The following is a 12,398-nucleotide window of genomic DNA, read 5'->3' on the forward strand; positions in this document are numbered from 1 at the left end:
TGGCGTCGGAAGGTGGCAGTTTAATATGGGGCCCTGAACAACACGAGTTCTTGAAGCGCTGCGTGGAAGAACTTAAAAAGGAGATGAAGAAGGAGCTGTTGGCCCCGATATTACAGGCGATTGTAGGGCTAAAGGATGAGCAAAAGACCCAGGAGCAGGAGCTTCGGGTCGTGAGGGCAAAGGCTGCCGAGAACGAGGACGATATACAAGGCCTGGTGGTGAAGATGGAGATGCACGAGGCACACCATAAAAGGTGTGTGGAAAGGCTGGAGGTGCTGGAGAATAATGCGAGGAGGAAGAATTTAAGGATTCTTGGTCTTCCCGAGGGTGCAGAGGGGGCGGACGCCGGGGCATATGTGAGCACGATGCTGCACTCGTTAATGGGATCGGAGGCCCTGACGGGTCCGTTGGAGGTGGAGGGAGCCTATTGAGTTATGGCGCGAAGACCGAGGGCTGGAGAAATTCCCCGAGCCATAGTGGTGAGATTTCTCCGATATAAGGACAGAGAGATGGTCCTCAGATGGGCAAAGAAAACTCGGAGCAGTAGGTGGGAGAACGCGGTGATCCGCGTATATCAAGATTGGAGTGCGGAGGTGGCGAGAAGGAGGGCGAGCTTTAATCGGGCCAAGGCGGTGCTTCATAAAAGGAAGGTCAAATTTGGAATGCTGCAGCCGGCAAGACTGTGGGTCACACATCAAGGGAAACACCACTACTTTGAAACGGCAGATGAGGCATGGACATTTATTGTCGAAGAGAAATTGGAATAAGTGGGGTATAAAAAAGAACGTTTGAGACAAAGTGGTGGGGCGAATATGGGGGGCGAAGAGGGGGGAAAAGGGGGGAGAGATGATTTTTAAGTTGTTAATCCTGCGACCCTGTAACTTTTCTCTCTTCCCCATGTTATGGGGGAGGGAGGTGGAGGAGCTGGGGGCGTCGGCCATTGGGGGCGGGGCCAAAAGGGAAGCGCGGGCTTTGTTCCCGCGCTATGATAATTATGGCGGGAACAGGGAAGCAGGAAGGAGGGGGCGTCGCACAGTGCGAGCCGAGGTTACGGGGGGAAGCCGAGGTCGGCCAGAGTTTGCTGACTTCTGGGAGCAACATGGGGGGTGCAATTACGCTAGTGAGGGATCTAGCGGGGGGGGTGGGGGGTGGGTGAACTGGGTTGCTGCTGCTGAGGAGAAGGGGGAGCCGGTATTGGGTGGGGTGGGCGGGGCGGGGGGGGCGCCGCCTGGGGGGGACACAGCTACGTGGGAACCGGGTGAGGAGCTGGATTTTTAAAAAAAGGGGATGGCTAGTCGACAAGGGGGGGGGGGGTAAAGAGCCCCCCAACCCGGCTGATCACGTGGAATGTGAGAGGGCTGAACGAGCCGATAAAGAGGGCACGGGTACTCGCACACCTAAAGAAACTTAAGGCAGATGTGGTTATGCTGCAGGAGACGCATTTGAAACTGATAGACCAGGTCAGACTACGCAAAGGATGGGTGGGGCAGATGTTTCATTCGGGGCTAGATGCAAAAAACAGGGGGGTGGCCATACTAGTGGGGAAGCGGGTAATGTTTGAGGCAAAGACCATAGTGGCGGATAGTGGGGGCAGATACGTGATGGTGAGTGGCAAATTACAAGGGGAGGCGGTGGTCTTAGTGAACGTATATGCCCCGAACTGGGATGATGCCAACTTTATGAGGCGCATGCTAGGACGTATCCCGGACCTAGAGGCGGGGAAGCTGGTAATGGGTGGAGATTTTAACACGGTGCTGGAACCAGGGCTGGACAGATCGAGGTCCAGGACCGGAAGGAGGCCGGCGGCAGCTTGGGTGCTTAAGGACTTTATGGAGCAGATGGGAGGAGTAGACCCCTGGAGATTTAGTAGACCTAGGAGCACGGAGTTTTCGTTTTTCTCCTATGTCCACAAAGTTTATTCACGGATAGACTTTTTTGTTTTGGGAAGGGCGCTGATCCCGAAGGTGACGGGGACGGAATATACGGCTATAGCTATTTCGGATCACGCTCCACATTGGGTGGACTTGGAGATAGGGGAGGAAAAAGAACAGCGTCCACCCTGGAGAATGGACATGGGACTATTGGCGGACGAGGGGGTGTGCTTAAGGGTGAGGGGGTGTATTGAAAGGTACTTGGAACTCAATGATAATGGGGAGGTCCAGGTGGGAGTGGTCTGGGAGGCGCTGAAGGCAGTGGTTAGAGGGGAGCTGATATCAATCAGGGCACATAAAGGAAAGCAGGAGGGTAGGGAACGGGAGCGGTTGCTGAAAGAACTTCTGAGGGTGGACAGGCAATATGCGGAGGCACCGGAGGAGGGACTGTACAGGGAAAGGCAAAGGCTACATGTAGAATTTGATTTGCTGACTACGGGTAATGCGGAGGCGCAGTGGAGGAAGGCACAGGGTGTACAGTACGAATATGGGGAGAAGGCGAGCAGGTTGCTGGCCCACCAACTGAGGAAAAGGGGAGCAGCGAGGGAGATAGGTGGAGTGAGAGATGAGGAGGGAGAGATGGAGCGGGGACCAGAGAGGGTGAATGGAGTGTTCAAGGCATTCTATGAAAGATTATATGAAGCTCAGCCCCCGGATGGGAAGGAGAGAATGATGTGTTTTCTGGACCAGCTGGAATTTCCTAAGGTGGAGGAGCAGGAGAAGGTGGGACTGGGAGCACAGATTGAAACGGAGGAAGTAGTGAAAGGAATTCGGAGCATGCAGGCGGGGAAGGCCCCGGGACCAGACGGATTCCCAGTTGAATTTTATAGGAAATATGTGGACTTGCTGGCCCCGCTACTGATGAGAACCTTTAATGAGGCGAGGGAAAGGGGGCAGCTGCCCCCGATTATGTCAGAGGCAACGATATCGCTCCTCCTAAAGAAGGAAAAAGACCCGCTGCAATGCGGGTCCTATAGGCCTATTTCCCTCCTGAACGTGGACGCTAAGATTCTGGCCAAAGTAATGGCAATGAGGATAGAGGATTGTGTCCCGGGGGTGGTCCATGAGGACCAAACTGGGTTTGTGAAGGGGAGACAGCTGAATACGAATATACGGAGGCTGTTAGGGGTAATGATGATGCCCCCACCAGAGGGGGAAGCGGAGATAGTGGTGGCGATGGATGCCGAGAAAGCATTTGATAGAGTGGAGTGGGATTATTTGTGGGAGGTGCTGAGGAGATTTGGCTTTGGAGATGTGTATATTAGATGGGTACAGCTGCTTTATGGGGCCCCGATGGCGAGCGTGGTCACAAATGGACGGGGGTCTGAATATTTTCGGCTCCATAGGGGGACGAGGCAGGGATGTTCTCTGTCCCCATTATTGTTTGCACTGGCGATCGAGCCCCTGGCAATAGCATTGAGGGGTTCCAGGAAGTGGAGGGGAATACTCAGGGGAGGAGAAGAACACCGGGTATCTCTGTATGCGGATGATTTGTTGTTATATGTGGCGGACCCGGCGGAGGGGATGCCAGAGATAATGCGGATACTTGGGGAATTTGGAGATTTCTCAGGGTATAAATTGAACATGGGGAAAAGTGAGTTGTTTGTGGTGCATCCAGGGGAGCAGAGCAGAGAAATAGAGGACTTACCGTTGAGGAAGGTAACAAGGGACTTTCGGTACTTGGGGATCCAGATAGCCAAGAATTGGGGTACATTGCATAGGCTAAATTTGACGCGGTTGGTGGAACAGATGGAGGAGGACTTTAAGAGATGGGACATGGTGTCCCTGTCACTGGCAGGGAGGGTGCAGGCGGTTAAAATGGTGGTCCTCCCGAGATTCCTTTTTGTGTTTCAGTGCCTCCCGGTGGTGGTCACAAAGGCTTTTTTCAAAAGAATTGAGAAGAGTATTATGAGTTTTGTGTGGGCCGGGAAGCCCCCGACAGTGAGGAGGGGATTTTTGCAGCGTAGTAGGGACAGGGGGGGGCTGGCACTACCCAGCCTAAGTGAGTGCTACTGGGCCGCCAATATCTCAATGGTGTGTAAGTGGATGGGAGAAGAGGAGGGAGCGGCGTGGAAGAGATTGGAGAGGGCGTCCTGCAGGGGGACTAGCCTACAAGCTATGGTGACGGCGCCGTTGCCGTTCTCACCGAAGAAATACACCACAAGCCCGGTGGTGGTGGCTACACTGAAAATGGGGGCAGTGGAGACGGCACAGGGGAAAGACGGGAGCCTCGGTGCGGTCCCCGATAAGAAATAACCATAGGTTTGTTCCGGGGAGAATGGATGGGGGATTTGGAGCATGGCAAAGAGCAGGGGTAACACAATTGAGAGATCTGTTCGTAGATGGGACGTTTGCGAGTCTGGGAGCGCTGACGGAAAAATATGGGTTGCCCCAAGGGAATGCATTTCGGTATATGCAACTGAGGGCTTTTGCGAGGCAACAGGTGAGGGAATTCCCGCAGCTCCCGACGCAGGAGGTGCAGGACAGAGTGATCTCAGAGACATGGGTGGGGGACGGTAAGGTGTCAGACATATATAGGGAAATGAGGGACGAGGGGGAGATCATGGTAGATGAGCTGAAAGGGAAATGGGAAGAAGAGCTGGGGGAGGAGATTGAGGAGGGGCTGTGGGCTGATGCCCTAAGTAGGGTAAACTCATCGTCCTCGTGTGCCAGGCTAAGCCTGATACAATTTAAGGTGTTACACAGGGCGCATATGACTGGAGCACGGCTCAGTCAATTTTTTGGAGTAGAGGATAGGTATGCGAGATGCTCGAGAAGCCCAGCGAATCACACCCACATGTTCTGGTCATGTCCGGCACTACAGGGGTTTTGGGTGGGGGTGACAAAGGTGCTTTCGAAGGTGGTGGGGGTCCAGGTCGAACCAAGCTGGGGGTTGGCTATATTCGGGGTTGCAGAAGAGCCGGGAGTGCAGGAGGTGAGAGAGGCTGATGTTTTGGCCTTTGCGTCCCTAGTCGCCCGGCGCAGGATATTGTTAATGTGGAAGGAAGCCAAGCCCCCGGGTGTGGAGACCTGGATAAATGACATGGCAGGGATTATAAAGTTGGAACGGATTAAGTTCATTCTAAGGGGGTCGGCTCAAGGGTTCACCAGGCGGTGGCAACCGTTCGTCGAATACCTCACAGAAAGATAGAGGGAATGGAAAAGAAGAAGACAGCAGCAGCAACCGGGGGTGGGCGGGGGGGGGGGAGGATGAGGGGGGGGGGGGCCAGAAGGACTCTCAGGGATGTTATTGTATATGTATAGGTATTTGGTATATGTAATTGTATATTGGATTGCTGGACTGTATTTTTGGAGAGTATATATCTTGGACAAGGCAGTTGCCATTTAGTTTTATTTTTGATTTTGTTCATATATTATTTATTTACTTGTTTAAAACTGGCCATTGTTATTTATATTGTTTTATTGCTGTGTAAAGGAAACGCTATGTGCTGTTACGTTTGGCCAAAAAATCTTGAAAAAAAATATTTTAAGAAAAAAAGAAAAGCGAAGCTGTTTATGAAAACAGCAGCCACCTTTATGAACAGGTGGCATCACAACTTCTGCAAGTATCGGACAATGTGGCTGAATACTGGATTGGAGAAATGCATCATTTGTGTCAGAAAAAGAGCATGTTGTGGTCCATATTGTGTTGCTTGAATTCAGCACGGTTGCCACATTCCCTTCTGGCAATCAAGGCAGCAGACAATCATCCAGAAAAGTGTGGAGAGCAGAACCCTAGTGTACAAAAATACATTACAAAAAAAATATCAGACCCGCATAGTAGACGAATGTAGAAAACATTATAATCTCGTACTATGTGGAATAGGTTAAGCCAGAATATTATTTCACGTTAAGTCACAGCTTTGATAAGGGGATATAGTCGGGAGTGAAATAAAAACAGAAAATGCTGCAAGTTCTCAGCCCGCCTGGCAATATCTTTGGGGCGAGAATCAGAGTTAACAGGCTTGATTTCCAATCAGCTGAGGGGTGGGGTTCATGGGGGAGGGAAGGACACATGATCTTGTGCAGACATGCTTTCAAAATAGCATTCCTGGATGCTGGTTCAGTCTCCCAACACCTCTGGGATGCAGTGCTATTTTCAGAGCAAAGGCAGAGGGAGTTCCTGGGAACCCAGTCAACTTCAAATAACTTCCCATTAAGCCCCTTGTAGATCTTATTAACAGGCTGAGGAGAGGCAGAAAGCAGTTTTGAAATCACAGATCGACAAAACTGAACAGTCTTGTGTACCCCCGCGCACAGCTGTGGAATTTGATACAGCGAGCCATAAAGTGATGTTAATGCTGAAGACAATGTTGTCGCAATGTTGTTCACGATTCTCTTAAGGGTAACGTGCTAGTTCAGTCGGCAGTTAGGAAGGCAAATGCAATGTTAGCATTCATGTCGAGAGGATTAGAATACAAGATCAGGGGTGTACTTCTGAGGCCATATAAGGCTCTGGTCAGACCCCATTTGGAGTAATGTGAGCAGTTTTGGGCCCCGTATCTGAGGAAGGATGTGCTGGCCTTGGAAAGGACCCAGAGGAATCTCACCAGAATGATCCCTGGAATAAAGAGTTTGTCGTATGAGGAATGGTTGAGGACTCTGGGTCTATACTTGTTGGAGTTTAGAAGGATGAGGGGGGATCTTATTGAAACTTACAGGATACTGCGAGGCCTGGATAGAGTGGATGTGGAGAGCATGTTTCCACTTGTAGGAAAAACTAGAACCAGAGGATGCAATCTCAGACTAAAGGGACGATCCTTTAAAACAGAGGTGAGGAGGAATTTCTTCAGCCAGAGGGTGGTAAATCTGTGGAATTCTTTGCCGCAGAAGGCTGTGGAGGCCAAATCACTGAGTGTCTTTAAGACAGAGATAGATAGGTTCTTGATTAATAAGGGGACTAGGGGTTATGGGGAGAATGAAATGAAAATCGCTTATTGTCACAAGTCGGCTTCAAATTAAGTTACTGTGAAAAGCCTCTAGTCGCCACATTCCGGCGCCTGTTCGGGGAGGCTGGTACGGGAATTGAACCATGCTGCTGGCCTGCCTTGGTCTGCTTTCAAAGCCAATGATTTAGCAGGAGAATGGGGATGAGAAAAATATCAGCCATGACTCGATTGGCCGAGTGCCCTATTTCTGCTCCTCTGTCTTATGGTTGAAGAAGGATTATTCTGTCAGAGTGGGCCGGCTACATATTCATTGGTCGTTTGGCCTCTTGTTTGTGCTGTGAAGTTGCACTCTAATCTCCTGCCTCCTCTATCTTGCAAGGCAGTGGCGTGGGGTAAGGAAGCAAAAACAATGACAGCACCGTGGCACAGCGGTTAGCACTGCTGCCTCACACTGCCAGGGACTTGGGTTCGATTCTGACCTCGGGTGACTGTGTAGAGTTTGCATGTTCTCCCCGTGTGTGCGTGGGTTCCTGCGGGTGCTCCGGTTTCCTCCCACAGTCCAAAGATGTGCAGGTTAGGTGGATTGGCCACGCTAAGTTGCCGCTTAGTGTCCAAAAGGTTAGGTGGGGTTACGGGGATAGAGTGGGGGAGTGGACCTGGGTCGGGTGCTCTTTTGGGGAGTTGGTGCAGGCCCGATGGGCTGAATGGCCTCCTCATGCATTGTGGGGATTCTATGATTTGGTTCCCAACCTGCATTAAAAGACCAGCGCAACATATCAGGTTTTTGACCTTTCCTTGGCATCCGTGGAATGTCGTTTTTGTAACAGTCAGGACCAATGTCCGGCACTTTTTCACAGAATGAGTGATCAATGGAGAAATCTTCTAGAGGAGGGAATGAAGGAAAGGCCTCTGGAAACATTCCAAAGGCAGTTGGATACTATAATTGGCAGATTTGAATGGAAGGATGAGTGAGATAGACTGAATGACGTTCCTCACCCTGCACCATCCATTGAATGCAGTGTTTCTGTGAGGTGATGGCACACGGATTAAATAAGTGAATGTTTTGTCCGTATACTTGAGAAATGCCAATAAGCCTATCCCTCTCCCCCTGGGGGCTATCCTACATTTGCGCGTTCCCCTGGACTGCATCACATTTTTAAATGGCTGTTATGAAGCTCACTGACATGCCATCACGCCGGTGAGGAGGGTATTCCTTATGCTGGAGGAACATATGGCAGAGGAGCCCTTTAAGCATATGTCATTTTATGACAATGGATTTAAATGGGCAGGAACCTTGTGACATCACCGGCGAGGGGTGGGCAAAATCAGAGAACAAGGGTCGGAGAATCGCCGGGGGGGGGGGGGGGCGTGAATCCCGCTCTGACGCCGGCTGCCGAATTCTCCGGCGCTAGGGTTTTGGCGGAGGTGGGAATCGCACCGCGCCGGTCGGAGGCCCCCGGCGACTCTCCGGCCCGTGATGGGCCGAGCGGCCGCCCGTTTTCGGCCGGTCCCGCCGGCGTAAATCAAACCAGGTGCGTACCAGCGGGACCTGGCTCTGCGGGCAGCCTGCAAAGTCCTCGGGGGGACGCGGGGGGATCTGACCCCGGGAGGTGCCCCCACGGTGGCCTGGCCCGCGATCGGGAACCACCGATCTGCGGGCGTTCCTGTGCCGTGGGGGCACTCTTTCCCTTCGCGCCGGCTGCTGTCAACCTCTGCCATGGCCGGCGCGGAGAAGAACCCCCCTGCGCATGCGCTGGGATGATGCCAGCACACACTGGCGCTCGCACGCATGCGCCAACTCGTGCCGGCTGGCGGAGGAGGACCTTCGGCACCAGTTGGCACGGCGCCAAGCCCTTCCGTGCCGGCTGACGTGGCGCCAGCCCCGCCGGCGCTGGCCTAGCCCCTGAAGGTGCGGAGGATTCCGCATCTTCCGGGCGGCCCTACACCGGAGTGATTCACGCCACTCCTCGGTGCCGGTACGGCCCGCCCCGCCGGGTAGAGGAGAATCCCGCCCCAGATCCCACCGCCAAGATTCTCATTCTTGTGATCCCGCGGATTTTCTGCCGGCTTCACCATTTTCAAATGGCAACCGAACATGTCCGCCCCCATCCCAATAATGTAAGCCTGGTGTCATATGTAGAGGTGGCAGGTTCCAAGTCGTGAATTAGTTTAATCACAATCTAACAGTTTTCATGGTTCTTTTTTCTGATACCAGCCACAAGTTTTCAGATTTACTGAATTTAGTTTCATAGTCTGCTGGGATTTGAACTGCTGGGTTGTTAGTTCAGAACCAGAACCTTAAGCTTATCTGATTATGAAATACTTTGCTTGCAGAGGTGTTGACCTGGTGCATTGCAATTGCTTTACACCAACCTATATATTTGGTAGCAGAGTGGTTAGCACAGTTGCTTCCCAGCTCCAGGGCCCCAGGTTCAATTCCTGGCTTGGGTCACTGTCTGTGCGGAGTCTGCACATTCTCCCCGCGTCTGCGCGGGTTTCCTCCGGGTGCTCCGATTTCGTCCCACAGTTCAAAGATGTGCAAGTTAAGTGGATTGGCTATGCTAAATTGCCCTTAGTGATCAAAAAGGTTGGGTGGCGTTACTGGGTTATGGGGAGGGTGGAGGTGTGGGCTTGGCTAGGGCGCTCTTTCCAAGGGCCGGTGCAGACTCAATGGGCTGAATGGCCTCCTTCTGCACTGTAAATTCAGTGAAATCCTGAGAGTCAGTCGCAAATTGTTCCCCAGTTCAGTCATGCAGGTTCCCAATGTGCATATTCTCAGTATTTCTTTCATTGCTTTCTTCTGAAAGTTCATTGCTTTCTTTTCTGTTGGTTGTGTCAGTTCAAGTTGGGTATCTGAAACTATTATTCAAGCAAACTCCTGTGACACCTGTAATTTACTTTCAGTTGCATCAGTGTTTGTACCATATATGACAAGATTTGTTCATGTTCCATTAATTTGTCATTTTACTTTGGCTGATGTCCTATTCAGGATATCCATCCTGTCTCTCAGAGTCACAGAATAATACAATGCATAAGAGGCCCTTCGGCCCATCGAGTCTGCACCAACACCTGAAAGGCCTGACCTGTCCATCTAATCCCACTTACCAGCACTTGATCTATAGCCTTGAATGTTATGATGTGCCAAGTACTCATCCAGGTACTTTTTAAAGGATGTGAGGCAACCCGCCTCTACCACCCTCCCAGGCAGGGCATTCCCAGACCGTCACCACTCTCTGGGTAAAAAGGCTTTTCCGCAAATTTCCCCTAGACTTATCACCCCTCACTTTGAACTTGTGTCCCCTCGTAACTGACCCTTCAACTAAGGGGAACAGCGGGGCAGCACGGTGGCTCAGCGGGTTAGCCCTGCTGCCTCACGGCGCCGAGGTTCGATCCCGGCTCTAGGTCACTGTCCGTGTGGAGTTTGCACATTCTCCCCGTGTCTGCGTGGGTTTCGCCCCCACAACCCAAAGATGTGCAGAGTAGGTGGATTGGCCAAGCTAAATTGCCCCTTAATTGGAAAAAATTAATTGGGTACCCTAATTTTTTTTTTAAACTAAGGGGAACAGCTGCTCCCTATCCATTCTGTCCATGGCCCTCATAATCTTGTACACCTCAATCAGGTCGCCCCTCAGTCTTCTCTGTCCAGAGAAAATAACTCAAGCCTATCCAACCTCTCTTTATAACATAAATGTTCCATCCCAGGCAACATTCTGGTGAATCTTGGGCGAGATTCTCCGACCCCCCGCCAGGTCGGAGAATCGCCGGGGCTGGCATGAATCCCGCCCCCGCCGGTTGCCGAATTCTCCGGCACCGGATATTCGGCGGGGACGGGAATCGCGCCGCGCCGGTTGGCGGGCCGAAGTCCCGCCGCTAAAATGCCTGTCCCGCCGGCGTAGATTAAACCACCTACCTTACCGGCGGGACAAGGCGGCGCGGGCGGGCTCCGGGGTCCTGAGGGGACCCCACGGTGGCCTGGCCCGCGATCGGGGCCCACCGATCCGCGGGCGGGCCTGTGCCGTGGGGGCACTCTTTCCCTTCCGCCTTCGCCATGGTCTCCACCATGGCAGAGGCGGAAGAGAGTCCCTCCACTGCGCATGCGCGGGAATGCCGTCAGCGGCCACTCACGCTCCCGTGCATGCGCCGCCCGGAGATGTCATTTCCGCGCCAGCTGGCGGGGCACCAAAGACTTTTTCCGCCAGCTGGCGGGGCGGAAATTCGTCCGGCGCGGGCCTAGCCCCTTAAGGTTGGGGCTCGGCCCCCCAAGATGCGGAGCATTCCGCACCTTTGGGGCGGCGCGATGCCCGACTGACTTGCGCCATTTTGGGCGCCAGTCGGCGGACATCGCGCCGATACCGGAGAATTTCGCCCCTTATCTGCACCCCCTCCAGTGCAATCACATCCTTACAGTAATGTGGCGACCAGAATTGCACACGGTACTCCAGCGATGGCCTCCCCAAAGTTCTATACAGCTCCATCGTGCGTCCCTGCTTTTGTAATCTGTGCCCCGATTGATAAAAGTGAGAGTTCCATATGCCTTTTTCACCACCCCATTAACATGCCCTTCTACCTTCAGAGATCTATGGACAAACACGCCAAGGTCTTTTGTTCTTTGGAACTTCCCAGCGTCATGCCGTTCATTGAATACTTCCTTGTCAAATTGCTCTTTCTAAAGTGTATCACCTCACACTTTTCAGAATTAAATTACATCTGTCACTTATATGCCCATTTGACCATCCCATCTGTATCTTCCTGTAATCCAAGACACTCAACCTCACTGTTAACCACCCTGCCAATCTTTGTGTCATCCGCAAACTTACTGATCCTACCCCCCCACAGTCATTTATGTAATCTATATAAATGACCAGCAATAGGGCGCCCAGCATGTATCCCTGTGGTAAGCCACTGGTCTCTGGCTTCCAGTAACTAAAGCAGACATCTATCAATGCCCTCTGTCTCCTACCGCTAAGCCAATTATGAATCCGCATTATCAAATCACCCTGTATCCCATGTGCATTTGCCTTCTTAATAAGTCTCCCATGTGGGACCTTGTCAAATGCTCTGCTGAAATCTATGTAAACTACAAGAACTGCACTACCCTCATCTACACACTTGGTTGCATGCTCAAAAAATTCAATCAAATTTATTAATCATGACCTCCCTCTGACAAAGCCATGCTGACTATTCCTGATCAAACCTTGCCTCTCCAAGTGGAGATAGATTCTCTCCTTCAAAATCTACTCCAGCAATTTCCCAACCACTGACGTGAGACTCACTGGTCTGTAGTTCCTTGGTTTGTCTCTACAACCTTTCTTAAATAGTGGGACCACATTAGCTGTTCTCTATTCCTCTGGCACCTTCCCCGTGGCTAGAGAGGAATCAAAAATTTGGGTCAGAGCCCAGCAATCTCCTTCCTCACAAACCACAGCATCCTGGGACCTAATTCATCTGAACCTGGTTACTTGTCCACTTTTAAACCCGCCAATACGTCCAATACCTTGTCACTCCCTATGACAATTTGCTCAAGAACTTCACAATTTCTCTGCCTGCGTTCCATAACTACATCCTCATTCTCTTGGGT

The 12,398-nt window shown here is 51.9% G+C and overlaps 1 protein-coding gene across 3 annotated transcripts in view; it reads left to right on the top strand.

The window, feature by feature from the left end:
* The window catches only part of LOC140429171 (protein WWC2-like), a 334,080-nt gene that overhangs the window by 238,093 nt on the left and 83,589 nt on the right, over nucleotides 1-12,398 (top strand). The window lies entirely within an intron of this gene.

The sequence above is a fragment of the Scyliorhinus torazame genome, chromosome 9 (assembly GCF_047496885.1).
Source record: "Scyliorhinus torazame isolate Kashiwa2021f chromosome 9, sScyTor2.1, whole genome shotgun sequence".
Lineage (NCBI taxonomy): Eukaryota > Metazoa > Chordata > Chondrichthyes > Carcharhiniformes > Scyliorhinidae > Scyliorhinus > Scyliorhinus torazame.